Source organism: Hemiscyllium ocellatum, chromosome 1 (assembly GCF_020745735.1).
Source record: "Hemiscyllium ocellatum isolate sHemOce1 chromosome 1, sHemOce1.pat.X.cur, whole genome shotgun sequence".
Classification (NCBI taxonomy): Eukaryota; Metazoa; Chordata; class Chondrichthyes; order Orectolobiformes; family Hemiscylliidae; genus Hemiscyllium; species Hemiscyllium ocellatum.
The window spans coordinates 146,959,975-146,980,578 of NC_083401.1; the positions used below are offsets into that span (position 1 = coordinate 146,959,975).

The 20,604-nt window shown below is 42.5% G+C and overlaps 1 protein-coding gene across 1 annotated transcript in view; it reads right to left on the reverse strand.

Annotated features, from left to right (window-relative positions):
• Nucleotides 1-5,064, reverse strand: part of LOC132816792 (protein transport protein Sec24B-like) — a 129,937-nt gene extending 124,873 nt beyond the window's left edge. Inside the window, exon 1 of the mRNA XM_060826746.1 lies at nucleotides 5,000-5,064. The gene's annotated coding sequence lies outside the window, so the exon portion shown is untranslated. The remainder of the gene's footprint in view (nucleotides 1-4,999) is intronic.
• Between the last annotated feature and the right edge of the window lie 15,540 nt (nucleotides 5,065-20,604).

Consider the following 20,604-nt stretch of genomic DNA (forward strand, 5'->3'; position numbering starts at 1 on the left):
ACTTCCTACTTGCCCGAAAGGGTACAACTCCAAAAACACTCCAGAAACAACTCATCAAGAGGAAAGCAGCTCGCTTGGCTGACATTCCATCTACCATTTTCACCAGTCACTCCTTTCACCACTGATGGACAGAGGCAATAGTGTGAACCATCTACAAAATGCACCACAGTAACTCACCAAGACTGCCCTGACAGCACTCTCTCAATCCAGAACCTCTCCCACCTAAAAGGAGAACACATGCATGGGAATACTACCACCTCCAAATCCCCCTCCTAACATCCTCCACTGTGCTGGGTCAAAATCTTGGAGTTCCTTCCCAAACAGCATAATGGCTGTAGAGATTCAAGAAAAGACAGCTTGTTATCAGCTGCCTGGCAATTAGGGATGGGCAATAAATGCCGGCCTTGGTATCCATATCCCTTAAATGAATGGAAAAAAAACCCTCTTCTCACAAGACAATCCCACTATACCAGGATCAGTTTGGTGAACCTCCATTGCACTTTCTACAAGTATATCCTTCATTAGGTAAGAAGGTCAAACTGTACACTGTAATTCCAGCATTAGACTCACCAATATATTTGCAGCAAGACATTTTACCTTTGGATTCAAATTTCCTTGTGTTACCATTTGCCTTCCTAATTGATTGTTGCACACTAACTTTAGGATTTGGACCCAGTTCCCTTAGATACCACACTTCCTGCCCTCTCTATATTCACTCGCATTATATTTCATTTCCATATTTTTGAGCATTCACTGCTCCCAATCCTAGTCACAGAGACAGTCCCAGAGATTGTCGATTTTCCTGCTCCTCGGATGCTGCCTGACTGCTGTGCTTTTCCAGCACCACTCTAATCCTGACTGATCTCCAGCATCTGCAGTACCCACTTCTACCCAGAGATTGTGAGGAAGATTCAAGGAGACTGGGACGATTTACAATCCCATCTATTTGTGGTGTCCCACCAGAGATTGCTCGTCATAGAGGCAACATTTATTCAAAGTCTACAATGAGTAGCATCATTGTGCAACTGCTTGTAAAATCCAGACCATTTCCTTTGGTCACAACTACTAACTCTGACCGCTAATACCAATTCAATCATCCCCTCCTGTTCCTCTTTCAGAGTGAACCAGACAATTATCAACTTTGGTATCTAGCTCAGCTCCAGCTGAACTTCCTCTCGCATATGGTCTCATCACAAAGACTGCCTATTGACACCTCATCCTATCACCTGCTGTTACCCAGGTCGCAGCCCATTTCCCCTTATCACCTTGCAGTTACCATCTTCAGATTCCACAAAACTCACTTAAACTCACATCCCAATACTGTAAGCTGCAGCTCATCTACAACTTGGTGCCCATATTCTAACGTACAGCAAGTCCTTTTAAACCATTTTTGTTGACCGACACCAGCCCCGGTACCCATTTAAAACTCCCATCCTAAAGTCCCATTTGTGGCTTCTCTCGTCTCTAGTTCTGTAACTGACTTTGGCATGACTTCTCTTCATCCACAATAATTCTGAACTCTCAAATAAAAGCAAAATAGTGCACACGCTGGAAATCCAAAACAAATAAATATAATGCTGAGAAATTCAGCAGATCTGGGCAGCACCTGTGTACAGACAAACAGAATTAACATTTCATTTCCAGTATCACTTTCTCAGAACTAAAAGGTGCTGGAAAATGGTATACCCATCTTCAAAAAAATTCTACATTTCTCTCTTACAGGATTTCAAAAGTATTAACAAAACTATCTTCTTTCAATTCTAAAGAAGAGTCTTGTCAGACTCAAACATTAACTCTGATTCTCTCTCCACAGATTCTGAAAGACTGGTGGAATTTCTCCAACATTCTCTGTTTGTTTCCAATTTTGAACTCTGCTCCTCTGGCACTGGCCTCATCTGCGTTTCCTTCATTCCAACCCTTCTTCAGTGGCAGCCCTGGCTTGAAAAGAAGTCACACGACATCAGTTTATCATCCAACAGGTTTATTTAAAATCACAAGTCAGTTGAAGTGATGAAGGAGCAGTGCTCCGAAAGCTTGCGATTTTAAATAAACCTGTTTGACTATAACCTCGTGCCCTGTGGCTTGCGACTCTGTCCAGCCCAGTCCAACAATGGCATGTCCGCATCTTGAAAAGAAATTCACTGTTATAAAACGCTTTGCAATCCCATGAGGACGTGAAAGACATTATATCAATGCAAATTCTTTCTTTTCATAGTTATCAAACTGTCTTCAAGGTTTAACCGAAGCAACTGCTTGGAGCTCAAAAAACATTATAGCACAGGAACAGGTCCTTCAGCCCTCCAAGCCTGCGCCGATCCAGATCCTCCAACTAAACCTGCTGCCTATTTTTTAAGGATCTGTATCCCTCTGCTCCCTGTCCATTCATGTACATGTCTAGATACATCTTAAATGATGCTATCGTTCCCACCCCTACCATCTCTACTGGTAACACATTCCAGGCATCCACCACCCTCAGCGTAAAGAATTGTCCACATATATCTCCCCTAAGCTTTTCCCCTCTCACTTTGAACTCGTGACCCCCAGTAATTGAGTCCTCCACTCTGGGAAAAGGTTTCTTGCTATCCACTCTGCATATAACGCTGGTGATTGTGTAGGCCTCAATCAGGTCCTCCCTCAACCAACTTCTTCCCAATGAAAATAATCCTAATCTACTCAATCTGTCCTCATAGCTTTCAACCTCCATACTAGGCAACATCCTGGTGAACCTCCTCTGCACCCTCTCCAAAACATCCACATTATTTTGGTAATGTAGCAACCAGAACTGTACGCAGTATTCCAAATGTGGCCAAACCAAACTCTTATACAACTGTAACATGACCTGCCAACTCTTGATTTCTATAACCCGTCCAAAGAGGGAAAGCATGCCCTACTGACCTGCATTGCCACCTTCAGGGTACAATGGACCTGAACACCCAGATCTCTCTGTAAATCAATTTTCCCAATTAGTTTGTTCTGGAATTGCATCTTCCAAAATGCATCACCTCACATTTGCCCGGTTTGAACTCCATCTGCCATTTCTCTGCCCACCTCTCCAATCTATCTAGATTTTGCTGTATTCTCTGACAGTCCCCTTCACTATCTGCTACTCCACTCATCTTAGTGTCGCCTGCAAACTTGCTGATGAAGCAACCTACAACCTTCAAATCATTTAAATATATATCACAAACAACAGTGGCCCCAGCGCAGATCCCTGTGGGACACCACTAGTCACAGGTCTCCATTTTGAGAAGCTCCCTTCCACTACTACTTTCTGCCTCTTGTCGCCCAATCGGTTCTCTATCCATCTAGCTAGAACACCCTGAACACCATGTGAATTCACCTTCATCAGCCTACCATGGGGAACCTTATCAAACGCCTTACTAAAGTCTTCATCAATCAACTTTGAAGAGGTGACAAAGAATTCTATTAGGTTTGTAAGACATGATCTTCCCTGCACAAAATCATGCTGCCTATCACTGATAAGCCTATTTTCTTCCAAACGGGTATATTCTATCCCTTAATGTCTTCTCCAATAATTTTCCTACCACTGACATGAGGCTCACAGCTCTGTAATAACCTAGATTATCCCTGCTACCATTCTTAAACTGTGAAGTGAGTGTTCACTATCATAACTGTTCCTTGTTACACAGAGCTCAATTTTAAAAATATACAGAATTCAGAAATTTAGAAGTTTAGCCAAACAGCAATCCTTGTACCAGACAAGAAAATAAAAGTTAACTTGCTGGGAGTGGACTTGTACACACACTGAGGATACAGATCTGACATTGGTAGCTCAATATAAGTTTCAATCTTGAATGTTATTCAACTAAAGCGAATTTCCAACAAAATTCTTTGTTTCATGAAAATAACATCAGGTGACAAGTAACATGCCAGAGGGAATTTTCAAAACAGTTGCTAATCAAGTATGGAGTAAGACAGGAGGCAGTTTACAGGTTAAGAGTTAAATGAATTTAATGACTGTAAGGAGCAGAATATTCAAGTTCTCTCAGGACATAAATGACCTTATTCATTTATGAAATAATTAAAGCATTTCGCTGTTCCCTGGTTCTTCTTTTACATTTTAATTCTTCAGCAATTTCAGAGCAATGAAAATTCAATTTTCACATATAAAGTATCACAAAAGCTACCATGCAGCGATGTATTACTTGCACATCCTTTTGCTAGTGATATCAAAATTAATTTCACAATCCAAAGGAAAAATAACTCAAAACACAACACTGTAACAGAAAACAAGATAAAGCCCAAGAGACTATGATGATTTCAACCAGGAAGAAACCAATGACTTCATTGCGAAAGTTAAACAGAAAAGTTAAAAATCATTTTAACTCAGACTTTACATATATATCACACACAGTGGTTTTGAATTGCACCAAAACCACTCCAACTCAACCAGGCCTAGATTTTGCATTTTTAATTAAAAATTGGCACCAAAATAAAATTAGAACCAATACCTACAAATAACTTCAGAAACAGGTTGTGGGTATTATACATATAGTGCTCGGATCTACACTTTAAACAAAAAAAGTGAAGTTTAGGCCCAGTACTTTCCTTCAGGTTAAATTTGAAAAGTTGTTCAGACACATTGCAGTGTAACTGGTACAGGTGTAATATATAAAAAAAGAAAATTGTCTGCTCAGAGGCCTTTGGTGCAACAGGCAAAGTTTACACATAATGAGGAAGCCACCAGAAATAATTTTTTGGGGGGGAAAAAAGCAGCCTTTTTTGTTTGGAAGGCGGGTTGACATTTTCTGTTTGATGAATTTCTGTTTTGCTCCAGGCCTCAAAATGTCCACCGAGTCTCCATTTGAGCAGCAGCCCACTCAGGGTGAGCTCTTGCTGAAGGACTTCCTCAGATTGCTCCCTGGCAGCAAACATGGGTTCAGAACGTGCGACAAACTCGCCCCAAACAAAATACGCACACACAGATCTCTAATGCATCTGACGATTCTCCCGAGAGACAGTATACCTAAGGAATTACCTTTTCTCTCTCTCTCTCTGTTGTTACTGAATTTCCAGGCTGCACTCCTGCTGCAGTTACCATTCCCCACACGCAACGTACAACTACAACCTGCTCTACAGCACCACATAGTGGTGGCCTCACTCTGCACCTTTACCAATTGGCATCTTCCCTCCCCTCTTACTGTAGCAGGTTATTTGATGGGGAAACCCATCTCTAGCACTGAGTTAACACCCCTGGCGCTCCACAGTGATATTTGACACATTTATTTCCTTTTATTTGATCACCGGTTTGATTAGTTTCCCTACGGCGTGGAAACAGGCAGCTCAGCCCAACAAGTCCACACACCGACCCTCCAAAAAGCACCCCACCCAGACCCATTCTCCTATGATTGAACAGGCTGGCAGATGAGAATATTGCTTTTCCAAAGTTTGGATCTTAAGAAATTTTTTTATTTTTTTTAGGCAGCACGGTGGGTCAGTGATTAGTACTACTGCTTCACAGCGCCCAGGACCTGGGTTCAATTCCAGCCTTGGGAGACTGTCTGTGTGGAGTTTGCACATTCTCCCTGTGTCTGTGTGGGTTTCCTCCAGGTGCTCCAGTTTCCTCTCACAGTCCAAAGATTACGCAGGTCAGATGAATTGGCTGCTGGGAGTACAAAGTTAAAAATCACACAACACCAGATTATAGTCCAACAGGTTTAATTGGAAGCACACTAGCTTTCAGAGCGTCGCTCCTTCATCAGGTGGTAGTGCTACCACCTGATGAAGGACCGTCGCTCCGAAAGCTTGTGTGCTTCCAATTAAGCCTGTTGGACTATAACCTGGTGTTGTGTGATTTTTAACTTTGTACACCCCAGTCCAACACCAGCATCTCCAAATCAGGTCTGGGTGGATTACTCTTCAGAGGGTCAGCGTGGACTTGTTAGGCCAAAGGAGCTGTTTCCATATGGGCAGCACAGTGACTCAGTGGTTATCACTGCTGTCTTACAGTGCCAGGGACTGCCTCAGGCAACTGTCTGTGTGGAGTTTGCATATTCTCCGCACATCTGGGTGGGCTTCCTCCCACAGTCCCAAAATGTGCAGTTTAGGTGAATTGGCCATGCTAAATTGACTGTAGTATTAGGTGGATTAGTCAGGGGTAAAAATGGGGAATGGGTCTGGTTGGGTTGCTCTTTGGAGGGTCGGAGTGGACTTGTTGGGCCAAACAGCCTGTTTTCACACTGTCGGGAATCTAATCTAATCAAATGATTCTCCACCTGCTCCTGGGTCCAAATGGGCCATCATAGTGTTCTTTATCAGGGAGGATGTAATCCTAGAACATTTGGGTTTTAATCAATGCGCAGATGGTACCAGGCCAGTAGACGAGAATATTTTATATTACTGATTCATAGGATGTGAGCAACTTTTGCAAGATGAGCAATTGTTCACCATCTCCAATGGCCTTTGAGAAGGTGATGGTGAGGTACATCCACAATGCTGTTAGGGAGGGAGTTTCGGGATCTTTAGTGACACTGAAGCAACAGGGTGGTGTGCGGTTTGGAGAGAACCTTGCAGCTACTGTTGTTTCCATCATTCATTGTTCAGCCCGAACTGCCCTTGAAAAAGTAGTGCTGAGTTGCCTTCTTGAACCACTGCCGTTTTTCTTAGATAGGTAAAATAAAGCCAGTGTGCAGCTGCAGTGCATCTTGCAAACGGGATACACCAGTGATGAAAGGAGTAAATATATAAGGTGATGGATGGGAGCTGTCCAGTGATCCAGTTCTAACTCTAATTTCTCTCCACAAATGCTGCCAACCTACTGAACTTTTCCAGCAATTTCTGTTTTTGTTTCTGATTTCCAGCATCTGCAGTTCTTTTGGTTTTTATGTTAAAACTTTTGCATGTGATTGTCCATCCATTTACAGTATTGCCTTAATCACTATCCTCAGGCTGCTCTTGATTATGAAAATGTCAATCAAATCTCTTAGTCATCTTCTCTCCAAGGAAAACAAAACAATTTTAGCTCGTAACCGAAGTATCTCATACCTGAAACCATTCTCGTTAACCTCTTCTGTACTGTCTCCAAGACATTCATATCCTGCCTATAATGTGGCACCCAGAACAGTACACATAAGCGAGGAAGTCTAATCAGTTTCTTACATAAGGTAATCATAACCTTACTGTTGTTCAACATTATATCCATATTTATGTATTTATTAACAGCTCTGTCTACCTTCCTTGCCTCCCTTAATGAATGACATACATGTAAACTTGGCAAAAGTGAGAACTGCAGATGCTGGAAACCAGAGTTTAAATCAGGAAAATCGGGCTTTTGCTCGAAATGTCAATTTTCTTGCTCTTTGGTTGCTGCCTGACCTGCTGTGCTTTTCCAGCACCACTCTGATCTAAATTACATGTAAGCTTTGTCCCTCTACTTCCACACATTCTCAAGAATAGTATCCTTCGACTGAATCTTACCAGAAATTGGCTAAGGGTCAGTTTGCCAAGTTTCACAGACCATTTCTCTGCATGAGCCGCTATCTCCCAAAATCACCTCATTATTATGCATCACAACTTATATTGCCCCAATGCGCTGCCATTACCTTATATTCTCCTACTCTCTGCAGGTGGAATTTCTCACCTGTGCAAGAGTAACCTAGGATCCATGGCACAAACAAAGCCCAACCTTGCAGCCAGTCAAGTGTTGACAATCCGGAGTTGCCCTTCACCATGTGCATGGTGGGAGAACAACCACAAACTAACACTACTCAGGGCAGGTCAGTGACATGGCTGATACTTCATTGCATATACAAGTGTTATTACATTTTTCACTGTTTAAGAATCAAGCCATTGGGCTTACACATTCCGTAGTCACATCCGATCTGACAGCTTTGTCTAAGTCTTTCCACAAAACCCACTGTTTTATCTTTGTTTAATGTGGGAACATTACAAATAGAAAAGTCTTCAATTGCTTTAAAGCACTCACTTCTATTCACCTTCAGCAAAAGTGAACTAAAAACAAACAAACAGAAGCTGTGTTTGCCTTTTGGAACAGAAGTGCACTGCTTACCTTTTGAGCAACAGCACATTCACTGTCAGCGTGTGATTATTGCACATAGCTCAAATGTACTGGAAACAGCTGTCAAGTAACTTCTGTCTGCTAGCAAAGATAAGTGGGAAAACAGAGGACTGGGAAGCTTTTAAAGTACAACAGAGGATCACTAAGAAGGAAATACGCAGAGGAAAAATGAGGTCCAAAGGTAAACTGGCCAATAATATAAAGGAGGACAGTAAAAGCTTTTTCAAGTATGTGCAAGGCAAAAAAATGGTTAGGACTAAAATTGGGCCCTTGAAGACAGAAACAGGGAAATATATTACAGGGAACAAAGGAATGGCAGAAGAATTAAATGGGTACTTCAGATCTGTGTTCACTGGGGAAGACACAAGCAATCTCCCTGAGGTAACAGTGACTGAAGGACCTGAACTTAAGGGAATCTATATTTGCCAGGATTTGGTGTTGGAGAGACTGTGAGGTCTAAAGGTTGATAAGTCCCCGGGGCCTGATGGTCTACATCCCAGAGTACTGAAGGAGGTGGCTCGGGAAATCGTGGATGCGTTGGTGATGATTTTCCAGAATTCGATAGATTCGGGATCGGTACCTGAGGATTGGAGAGTGGCTAATGTTATACCACTTTTTAAGAAAGGTGGGAGAGAGAAAGCAGGAAATTATAGACCAGTTGGTCTGACCTCAGTGGTGGGAAAGATGCTGGAGTCTATTATAAAGGATAAGATTACAGCACATCTGGAAAGTAGTAACAGGATAGGACAGAGTCAGCATGGATTTATGAAGGGGAAATCGTGCTTGACTAATCTTCTGGAGTTTTTTGAGGATGTAACTCTGAAGATGGACGAGGGAGATCCAGTAGATGTAGTGTACCTGGACTTTCAGAAAGCTTTTGATAAAGTTCCACATAGGAGGTTAGTGAGTAAACTTAGGGCGCATGGTATTGGGGGCAAAGTACTAGATTGGATTGAAAATTGGTTCGCTGATAGGAAAGAAAGGGTAATGATAAACGGCTCCTTTTCAGAATGGCAGGCAGTGACCAGTGGGATACCGCAGGGATCCGTGCTGGGACTGCAGCTTTTTACAATATATGTTAATGATATAGAAGATGGTATCAGCAATAACATTAGCAAATTTGCTGATGATACAAAGCTGGGTGGCAGGGTGAAATGTGATGAGGATGTTAGGAGATTACAGGGTGACCTGGGCAGGTTAGGTGAGTGGGCAGATGCATGGCAGATGCAGTTTAATGTGGATAAATGTATGGTTATCCACTTTGGTGGCAAGAACAGGAAGGCAGATTACTACCTCAATGGAATTAATTTAGGTAAAGGGGCAGTACAGAGAGATCTAGGTGTTCTTGTACACCAGTCGATGAAGGCAAGCATGCAGGTACAGCAGGCTAATAGCATGCTGGCCTTCATAACAAGAGGGATTGAGTATGGAAGCAAAGAGGTGCTTCTGCAGCTGTACAGGGCCCTGGTGAGACCACACATGGAGTACTGTGTGCAATTCTGGTCACCAAATTTGAGGAAAGACATTCTGGCTATTGAGGGAGTGCAGCGTAGGTTCACGAGGTCAATTCCTGGAATGGAGGGATTACCTTACACTGAAAGACTGAGGCGACTGGGCTTGTATACCCTTGAGTTTAGAAGATTGAGAGGGGATCTGATTGAGACGTATAAGATTATGAAAGGATTGGACACTCTGGAGGCAGGAAACATGTTTCCACTGATGGGTGAGTGCCGAACCAGAGGACACAGCTTAAAAATACGGGGTAGACCATTTAGGACAGAGATGAGGAGAAACCTCTTCACCCAGAGAGTGGTGGCTGTGTGGAATGCTCTGCCCCAGAGGACAGTGGAGGCCCAGTCTCTGGGTTCATTTAAGAAAGAGTTGGATAGAGGTCTCAAAGATAGTGGAATCAAGGGTTATGGAGATAAGGCAGGGAGTGGGTACTGATTAGGAATGATCAGCCATGATCATATTGAATGGTGGTGCAGGCTCGAAGGGCTGAATGGCCTACTCCTGCACCTATTGTCTATTGTCTATTGTCTGGCTTGTTGCACTTGGCACTGCTGTGCTCTACTGCTGGGATAGGATGGCCATTCCTTCAGTTCCTTTCACTGCATTTTACATACTTCAGTGATGGCGTTCCCAGGACATGCACAGTCTGCATTGTCACTGGGCCTCACTCATTCAGAGGAATTCCCATCAAAAGCAATGGACTCAGCCTCTTCTATCCCTCCTTCACATCCCGAGGGGCCGTTCAGCTGTGAGTGAGCTTCACATTAATTCTCTCAAGCAGCAGCTGGAGGGAGCTGCTGCTCCTGGGTTTGGTAGATCATTTGTTCCTCCTCCATTTCTCAGAGCCTTTGTTAAGTCCATAAGACAATAAGAAATAGGAGTGGAAGTGAGGCTATTCAGCCCATCGAGTCCACTCTGCCATTCAATCGTGGTTGATGGGCATTTCAATGCCACTTACCCGCACTCTTCACATATCCCTTAATTCCTTGTGAGATTAAGAATTTATCAATCTCTGCCTTGAAGACATTTAACGTCCCGGCCTCCACTGCGCTCCGTGACATTGAATTCCACAGTCCCACCACTCTCTGGCTGAAGACATGTCTCCTCACTTTTGTTTTAAATTGACCCCCTCAAATTCTAAAGCTGTGCCCACGGGTCCTACTATCCCCTGCTGATGGAAACAATTTCCCAGCGTCCACCCTTTCTCAGCCATGCATCAACTTGTAAGTTTCTATTAGATCTCCTCTCAACCTTCTGAACTCTAATGAATATAATCCTAGGATCCTCAGCTGTTCACTGTATGTTAGGCCTACCATTCCAGGGATCATCCTTGTGAATCTCCACTGGACACGCTCCAGTGTCAGTATGTTCTTCCTGAGGTGAGGGGCCCAAAACTGGACACAATGTTCTAAATGGGTCCTAACCAGAGCTTTATAAAGTCTCAGTAGCACATCACTGCTTTTATGTTCCAATCCTCTTGAAATAAATGACAACATTACATTCGCTTTTTTAACCACGGACTCAACCTGCAAGTCAACCTTTAGAGAATCCTGGACTAGCACTCCCAGATCCTTTTGTACTTTGGCTTTATGAATTTTCTCACCGTTTATAAAATAGTCCATGTCTGTGTTCTTTTTTCCAAAGTACAAGACCTCGCATCTGCTCACATTGACCTTCATCAGCCATTTCTTGGACGACTCTCCTGTGTTGCATCACAGCAAACCCGCTGCTGTGTCTAGGCTCTTCTGTCACACTGGCACTTTGGATGTGGCTCAACCAGTCTCAATAGCTTATCAGCTGTAACTACTAACAATTTATCCAAATATTCCTCCTTATCAATTTCAAATCCTCCTGGTGATTGAATGCTCTTCTGTCACCTTGACATGGGCAACATCTGCCTTGTAATTCGAGAGAAAAAGATCAAAAATATTCATTTAACAAATCAACCATGTTTCCTGTCTTTAAATGTAAATCCTCTTTCTTGCTGTAATTGACCCTACTCCACCTTTTAACACCCTTTCACTATGAAAGAGCTTATAGGAGACTTTGGGATTTCCTTTCTGTTAGCTGTCAGTCTTTTGTTTTATAATTCGTCTTTGCTTCTGGTATTTGCTTTCTAACCTCCCCTTCTTTTGCATTCATCTTGTCCTCAGCCGTATTTACTACCTAACACTTGTCATAAGCATATTTTTTTCTGCTTTAACTTGATTCTCTCTCCTTTGACATCCGGAGAACTTTAGACTTGTTAGTCCTACCTTCTCCTTATGAAGGAATATACCTCAACTGTGCCAAAGGTTATCTTCTCTTTGAAGGTAGCCTGGTGTTCAGTTACTATTTTTCCTGCAAACGCATAGGTCCAGTCTATCCAGCCAGTCTCTGTTCTTGGCCAAGTGAAGTCTGCTTTTATCAGTTGATTATTCTTTCTCTGCATTGACCACTGTCATGTTCCACCATCGTCCCAAACCTTATCATATAATGGTCATTGTTCCTTAAATGTTCCTTACTGTCACTTGATCTACTTGGTCCAACTCATTTCCAAGAATTACATCTAGCAGTGTCTCCATTATTGTTGAACAGGACACATGTTGATGTAGGAAATTCTCCTAAATACAATCTAGGAATGCTTATCCCTCACTGCCCCTTACACTACCACCATCACACTCAATATATGTGTATTTAAAGCCCTCCGTTATAACTATCTTATGACATTTGCAACTATCTCTAATTTCCTTGCGGATTTATTCCTTGCTGATGTTCTATATATTGCACAAAGCAGTTGCCAAATCAGTTCTGTCTTGAACCCTCTGAAACATCCGCGTTCTCTGGTATTCAATGCTCTTCTGAACCAAAGACGTAACCCCTCCTCCTTTTTCTCGGTTCCTATCTTTACTGATCATCTTGTGACCAGGAATTTTTAACACTTACATCAGCCCTTCCTTAAGACAGGTCTCTGTTATTGCTGCAACATCATAATCCCACAAGGCAATCTATGCCTGTAACTCCATAATCTTATTAACTATTCACCGTGCATTCACATACACGCAGTTAGCCCTGATTTAGATTATAATCACATTATCCCTTACTCCAACTCCATCTATTAACTACTGTTCTCTATCTTTGTTGTCTGCCTCTCCCAGCATTTCCCAGTATTAGTCTCTAATATAATCTGAGTTGGTTTAAACCCTCATCAAATATTCTTGCAATAATGCCTTGCAAGGAACTCAGCCCCAGCTCAATTCAGATATAACCCATTACCTTGCATCTCTCCTAAAACCTGACCCAGGAATCTAAAGTTCTCCTTCCTATAGTAGTGGTATGGTAGCTCAGTGGTTAGCACGGCTGCCTCACAGTAGCAGGGATCTGGGTTCAATCCTCAGCCTTGGGCGACTATCTATGTGGAGTTTGCACATTTTCTTGTGTCTGGGTGATCTGGTTTTCTCCCGCAGGCCAGGTGAATTGGCTATGTTAAATTGCCCACACTGTTAGGTGCATTGGCCAGAGGGAAATGGGTGTGGGTGGGTTACTCTTCAGAGAGTCAGTGTGGACTTAATGGGCTGAAGGGCCTGTTTCCACACTATAAGGTATCTAATCTAATCATCTTTTTAGGCACATACATGTCGACTGGTATTTCAAAAGCGGGAAGCAGTTGATTTGCAATGATCTTCACTCCATCGTAATGTCAGAGTGGGATGTTTGCTGAACTATGTGCAATGCTCGGTATCATTCACAACTCCTGACACACTAAAGTCCAAATGTAGCAAAATTAGAGTGGTGCTGGAAAAGCACCGCAGGTCAGGCAGCATCCAAGGAGCAGGAAAATCGACATTTTGGGCAAAAGGCCTCCATCAGGAAGGGCTTTTGTCTGAAATGTCGATTTTCCTGCTCCTCAGATGCTGCCTGATCTGTTGTGCTTTTCCAGCACCACTTTAATTCTTGACTTTAATTCTCCAGCATCTGCCTAGTCCAAACGTAGCAAGGCATGGGCAACATCCAGGTTTGGGTTGAAAAGTGGCAAGTAACCTTTGTGCCTCACAGGTCCCCAGCGATGACCACCTACTCCTAAAACAATCAATGGCATTTCCATCAATAAAGACCTCTACTCCAGAACTAACAGAACTCCTATCCAAATCAAAAGGACAAATTCGTTTCAGCAAGTCACTATTTCCATCCATCTATCTCAATTATTAGTAAAGTGATGAAATGTGTTGTTGACAGTGATATCAAATAACATCACAATTGACAACTTGCGAGTTACCTTTGACCAGAAACTGAACTGGACCAGTCATATAATACCATGGCCACAAGGTAATTCACTTCCTCCCTCTTGAAAGCCTGTCCGCCATCTACAAGGCTCATGTTAGGAATGCAATGAAATATATTATCATTGTGGAAAAACATAAACTATCAATTTTTGAGGTCAGTTTTTAGATTTTTTAATACTCAGGGATCTTTCATGGATTAAAACAATTTTGAAATATTTTTTTAAAATTGACTTGAAGTGACCTCAGTGACCACCTCACCTCAGGTTCAGCCAGCTCAAGAAACCACCAATAAACAAGAACCAGTCTGAATTGAAACTAACATCATCAAAAGGCCTGAAACCAGTCACTCAGAGCCTTTCTTGTGGTAGGTTGACACCTTCCTGGATAAGGCTTTCCCAACTGAGTAGTCAGTATGTGAGTGACGCAGGAGACAGCCTTACTGGTGCTTCCTCCAAGTCCTCAGTACCCTCGGCATCAGAGGTCAGGGACACAAATTCCATTTCACCGTGGTGAGTTTGGAAATACTGGCTGTTCCAGCAGGACAAAAGAGAGAGAATGCTTGTGGTCAATGGTTAGGAGTGGTGTGCAGTGAATAATATTGACAGTGGGGTTACTGTGAGAGGTGTATTGGAATGAAAGGTGGTATTTACTTGATTGGCAGGATGTGAATGTCTTGACATCCCAGGATCCTAACATCAGGTGGCCCTCTCTGCCCATGTATGGGTTGTTGAAATGAAAGTGAACTGAAAGTGTGTGGTGTGGCTGTTTATGTTGGTTCAGGTGGGGGAAAGGTGAGGAGCTGTTCTGAAGGAGGCAGTGCAGAGACCATGTAAAGTTCATAGTGTGGGATGTTTGGAAAGGATGGTGGGCTTAAGAGTGGGTGAGGGAACATGTTGCCATTGATAGCAAGAGTGACACAGAGCATGAGTCTTGGTGGGAGGTGAGTGCTGTAGCAGTGATGGAGTGAGTGTGAGGTAGCAGAGAGAAATGTGTGGCCCTTACACTGAAGCAGAGCAGAAGGTCACTGCCTGCAGTTTCTCTGCTCCCTGGAGAAGGCCATGACCCAGGTGGCAGCCTTGTACCAAGATATCATGGTTTGGTAACATGACCTTCTCTGCCACTCCTCATGGAAGAGGTCTCCTCTCCTTTGTTTTCCATCCCCACAACCTGAAGCTTCAGATCCTGCAGGAGAATAATGGTACCATCTTCCCCATCTTCTGACTCCTCTCCTGTCTACATGGGGCAGCTAACACCAGTACTCACCTGGGTACATAGTGATCTTTTAAAGTTTGCATGAATGTGAAGATGGCTGTGTTTTGATGGATATCCAACCACTGATGAGTTGTTCTGGAAACAGAATGTGATAAGATGGGGCTAGAATTAGGTATGAGGAGTGGGGTAGGTAGTCAATAATGTGCATTTAGTAAGATATGGCGAGAAATTGCATTCGGTTTTGCAACAGGAATTCCTCCAAAAAACCTTGAGACAACTCACATTTAACAAGAAAAGTAAGAATCAGGCCCATAATGTTTGAATATAATAGTTAGTTGTTGGATTTTTCCATACCACAGTAGCCGAGTCCAGTTTATTATGTACAGAAGATAACCACACATTGTCTCATCAGGCAAAATTCATATCACACAGAGAGAGAAGAAATGGATTTTTAGCAGGAGACCTGAAAAACTCTCTCTTTCTCTCCCGCTCTGTTTCCTTATGAAAGACAGTGCCTGGTGGTGACAAAGTAAATTAGAGAAACATCCATTCACTGAGGACTCAAAGATATTTACAAATTTCATTCCTGTTGTGGATACAAGACATCAATTAAACAACCGTAGCCTCAGGTTAAAGCTGAACACTTTCACGATTCTAAGGACATTTAACCTACATATCCTTTTTGTTACATCCCCTTCTAAACTTTCTATCTGTGTTTGTGCAAATGTGTTTAATGTTGCATTTTATTATTTTTCTCAGGGTTAGTAAGTAATAATATTCCTTTTTCCTTCATTATAGAAGCCTCATATTTGGCTTGTTAATTTTGAACTAGTGAATTTTGTTTTAACTGGTGTGAAATATCCATGTAATGAAAAAAAATTGTTGCAGCCAATTGAGGAATTAAAAAGAGTGGAGCCAATTCACTCCTCCTCATCTGGTTGCAATAAGTATTTTCCACTTTAATTGAATGTGTACTTGGGCTCTCTGGTGACATAGTGGTAGAGTTCATGCCCTTGCCTTGGGAGCCTGATGTCAAATTCTACCTGCTCCAGAGATGTGTCAGATATGTGTCAGAGGTTGACAAGAAAAATAGGTTAAATTTTTTAGAAAACTGAGTGGGTCTTGCAATCATTAAACTCTAGAAGCTCAACAATATCCAGAATGAAATAATCCAATTGATTAATATCAACTTAAATACTTACTTCCTCCACCATCAAAACTAGCAGTGTGGACCAGACACAAGACATACTGAAGCAACTCAGCAAGGCTCCTTTCACACCACTATTCAATTTTGCGGCTTCTATTATTTAGAAGCACAAGTATAGCAAAGAGATAGGCGCACTAACCTCCAACTTCCCCTCGAAGACATAAAACATCTTCACTTGGAGCTATATTGCTTTTCCTGTTGCTGGGTCAAAATCCTGGAACTCATTTCCTAACATCATTATGGGTATATTTGAAGCAGCTTTGGACAGCAGTGATTCAAGAATACTGGCCTAGCCAGTGATTACCACATCACATGGAAGAATTTAAGTCACTTGTGCTACTGAGGCACTGAGAAAGGGAGCACGGTTTCCAATCCTCTCCTATCTTCAACGTTTACTGAATTTATCTGGGAAGGCTCCCAGCCTTTGCATGTAAAAACCTATTTTTGTCTAATCAGGAATGGAAATAGGAAGCTGGATCTTACCTTTTTTTGCCTAAGTCTGAGTTGCATTGAGTTTCTTGGAAGCCAATTGGGGTTTTTAAGCCTTATGTAATCAAACTCACTGCATTAAGTGCCTACACCTCTCTCTCTCTCCTCCCCCCTCCCCCACCGTGTCTTTCACATCTGATTTCTGTTGCATCTTACATATGCTGCACCCACAACAACTCATCACTCAGTCCAAAGATCAGCATCACTTGTGCCTGAGCCACCTGAACAAACATTGATAATCCGTTGTCAATCCTCACCCCCTACTGGCAAAGTAATGACATAGCAGCTGCAAAGCCACACTGCTCACAGCACACAGCCAACATGACTGACACTCCCTTGCACATACAATCCCATTTTGTCAGCCTAGTGGACGTTGGTCTAACTTGCAATGAGTCACGTGTAGCTTATCTTTCATTTTGTGTGAAGAATCTTTATTCTCAGTCTGCTGATGGATCTTATTGAGTATATAAACTCTCTACCTCACTTGTTGATTAGATTGCCGTCTTCATGGTTGTTGGTGCAGCTGACATTCTTTCATCCTCAGCCACGTTAATGAAATGTTGCGGCTCAACTAACATTATCTCTGGCAAAGGTACCGGTAATTCTGTTTGGGATGATATGGAATTGAAATGTTCCTCTTGAACTGATGCCAACTTTTTGTCTGACATCAAATTCAAATCTGTCACAATTATTTGCTCTACAAATGATTTTTTTTTGCCTGAAAAACTTCAGTTAAAGATTTCTCATTGCGCTTGGGTATGTTGTACGGGCAGTCTTATTAACAGTATTTGCTTCAGTTCACAAAATCTGCAGATGTTTGGCATCCGAAGGCTCTTCACTGATGATAGAAATGTATTGTCACAGATTTCTGACCTGCTAACGATTCCGTAGCAATTTGAATCAATTAGACCCTTCAACCCAGTCAAAGGAAAGAGAATTGGTTCCCTCCACAAATATCAGCCACTATTTGTGATTTGTATGTAGGCTGGCTTAATCTATGATCTCCTACTCCATATGTTTGTTTTAAGATGATTAACCAGTTTTACAATTTTCCAATGCTAATTGCTAACAGAATTATCTGTGTGACCTTTTGGACTTGGTTTTTCATTTCAATCTGACTTTCTATACAGTACATTCATAATTTTATTTTTAAGCAAGTGTCAACAAGCAGTTGAATAGCTTCAACATTTCCTTTAGCTTTTAACAATTCCTGATCAGTCCAAAATGAAAGTCAGAAAGTGAAAGTCACAAGGCAGCTGGAAATGTGCCAGCATAATCTTCCAGTACAGTGAGGGAGCCAAGGTCTTTGAACAAGATTAACTGGTGAATATCAGAGTTCCCAAGCATTAAGTGGAATTGGAAGTCAAAGTTTGGGGCTGACATACTTGGGGGATGGTGATGTAGCAGTAATATCACCGCACTAAGTAATTTAGAGGCCCAGGCCAATGGAGTTCAATGTAGCTAAGTGTGAAGTCATTCACTTTGGTAGGAGTAACAAGAAGATGGATTACTGGGCTAATGGTAGGCTACTTGGTAGTGTGGATGAGCAGAGGGATCTTGTGTCCATGTACACAGATCTCTGAAAGTTGCCACCCAGGTAAATAGTGCTGTGAAGAAGGCATATGGCATACTGGGCTTTATTGGTAGAGGAATTGAGTTCCGGAGTCCTGAGGTCATGTTGCAGTTGTATAAGACTCTGGTGTGGCCTCATCTGGAGTATTGTGTGCAGTTTTGGTCGCCATACTATAGGAAGGATGTGGAGGCACTGGAATGGGTGTAGAGGAGGTTACCAGGATGTTGCCTGGCATGGTAGGAAGATCGTATGAGGAAAGGCTGAGGCTCTTGGGGCTGTTCTCATTGGAGAAAAGAAGGTTTAGGGGTGACTTGATAGAGGTGTACAAGATGATTTGGGGTTTAGATAGGGTTGACAGTGAGAACCTTTTTCCACGCATGGAGTCAGCTGTTACTAGGGGACACAGCTTTAAATTAAGGGGAGGTTGGTATAGGAACAGATGTTAGGGGTAGATTTTTTAGTCAGCGGGTTGTGAGTTCATGGAATGCCCTGCCAGTATCAGTGGTGGACTCTCCCTCTTTATGGTCATTCAAGCAGGCATTGGATCAGCATATGGAGGTTTTGGGCTAGTGTAGGTTAGGTAGGCCTAGGTCGGCGCAACATCGAGGGCCTGTACTGCGCTGTATTTTTCTATGTAATCTTCTAGGCATGCAAGTCTTTAATCAATATGCTTAAAAATGTTTTGCATCATTTTCCTTTATATTTACTAAACCCACTTCTGTACCCAAATCTAATTGGAAAATTGTGCTTTTTGACAGACATTTTCAGTCATTTAAAATCAGATTACCCACAGGCTGGAATCTTATAGACATCTGAGCATTGTGGTCTCTGACGAGGCACATGGCAGAATCAGACAGAAGTCAGCCGAGGCCCATCTTGATGTCAAGATCATCTCACTCCATTCTCTACGCTTTTCACAAGCAGTGTAGTGGGATTGTGGCTAGGCAGAATGAATAACCAATGACAGGCATGGTTGATCATTAAACAGGTTATTGTTAGTGGTCAACTTGCCTCATTAATGTTCAGACTTCTACCTTACCTAACTTGCCAAACCCCCCTCGACATTGGGAATACTCGACAAGGAAGGCAGCTTGTTTAGTTGGCCATTCAGCTCACCAGTTGCTCTGAATGACCTCCATGTTGAAGAACACACACAAACACCCCAGGGTATGGTCCATAGGCACTATCATGTGCACCCCATGGTCATGACATGTATAACTCCCGACAGCCCTCATGGAAGTTCTTTGGTTCACTTACTTCAGTGCTGCACTTGGGTGCAAACTATCATTATAAAATTGCTGCAAGAACACTGCTCAGAGACATGTTCCCAGCTTGCAGACTGTATCAGGCTCTTCACTCACTCTAACTGTGCTCATTCAGTCTGAGCCTACCTCGATGCTCACAGTATTTCTGCCTTACATTGATCTTGCCTTTTCTTTATGCATCTTGCACTCTCAGCCAGAGATGCCAGACTCCATATTAGTGCTAGTGCGCTGCACTGTGTAGGAAAATCTACATCAGAGCAGTGGGAGCCTTTCGTGAAGTGAATAGTGAAAGTATAGCATGAACATGTTCCTGGAAAAGTGAAGTGAGTGGGATCAAAACTTCAAGAGAACTCTGAGTACTGAGGAATGTTTGGGCTTGGATCAGGGACATAAAGCGAAGCATAAAGGGGTCAGAACACATGAGTCCTCAAGTGGTACAGAAAGTGCAGGGGTCTACTTACAAAAGAAATTAGGAAAGTGAAGAGGGGACAGGAATGAACATTGGGGGGTAAAATCAAACAAAATCCAACACCATTTCATATGTATATTAGGGGCAAGAGGATAACCAGGGGAAAATGTAGTGCCCATTAGGGACTGAAGTGGCAAACTATGGGTGGAGATAGACGACAATAGTAAGGTTTTAAAAGACTACTTTACAGAAGAATCATAGAAGCCTTACTGTGCTGAAAGGGGCCATTTGGTCCATGCCTGCACCAGCTCTTCATTACCTACTGCCTTACTCCTGTTTTGTCCCCATACCCTTGCATATTATTTTTATTCAATATCGATCCACTGCCCTCTTGACAACCTCAATTGAACCTGCCATCACCACACTTTCAGGCAGTGCATTTCAGATCCTAATAGCTCAGTCTGTGAAAAGGTTTCTCCTCACTTTTCCCTTGATTCTTTTGCAGAATGCCCTTTCATCCTTGTTCCTTTTACAAACAGGAACGATTTCTCCCAATCTATTCTATCCAGCTCCCTCATAATTTTAAAATCTCTTCTTAGCCTTCTTTTCTCCAAGGAGATCAGTCACAACTTCTTCA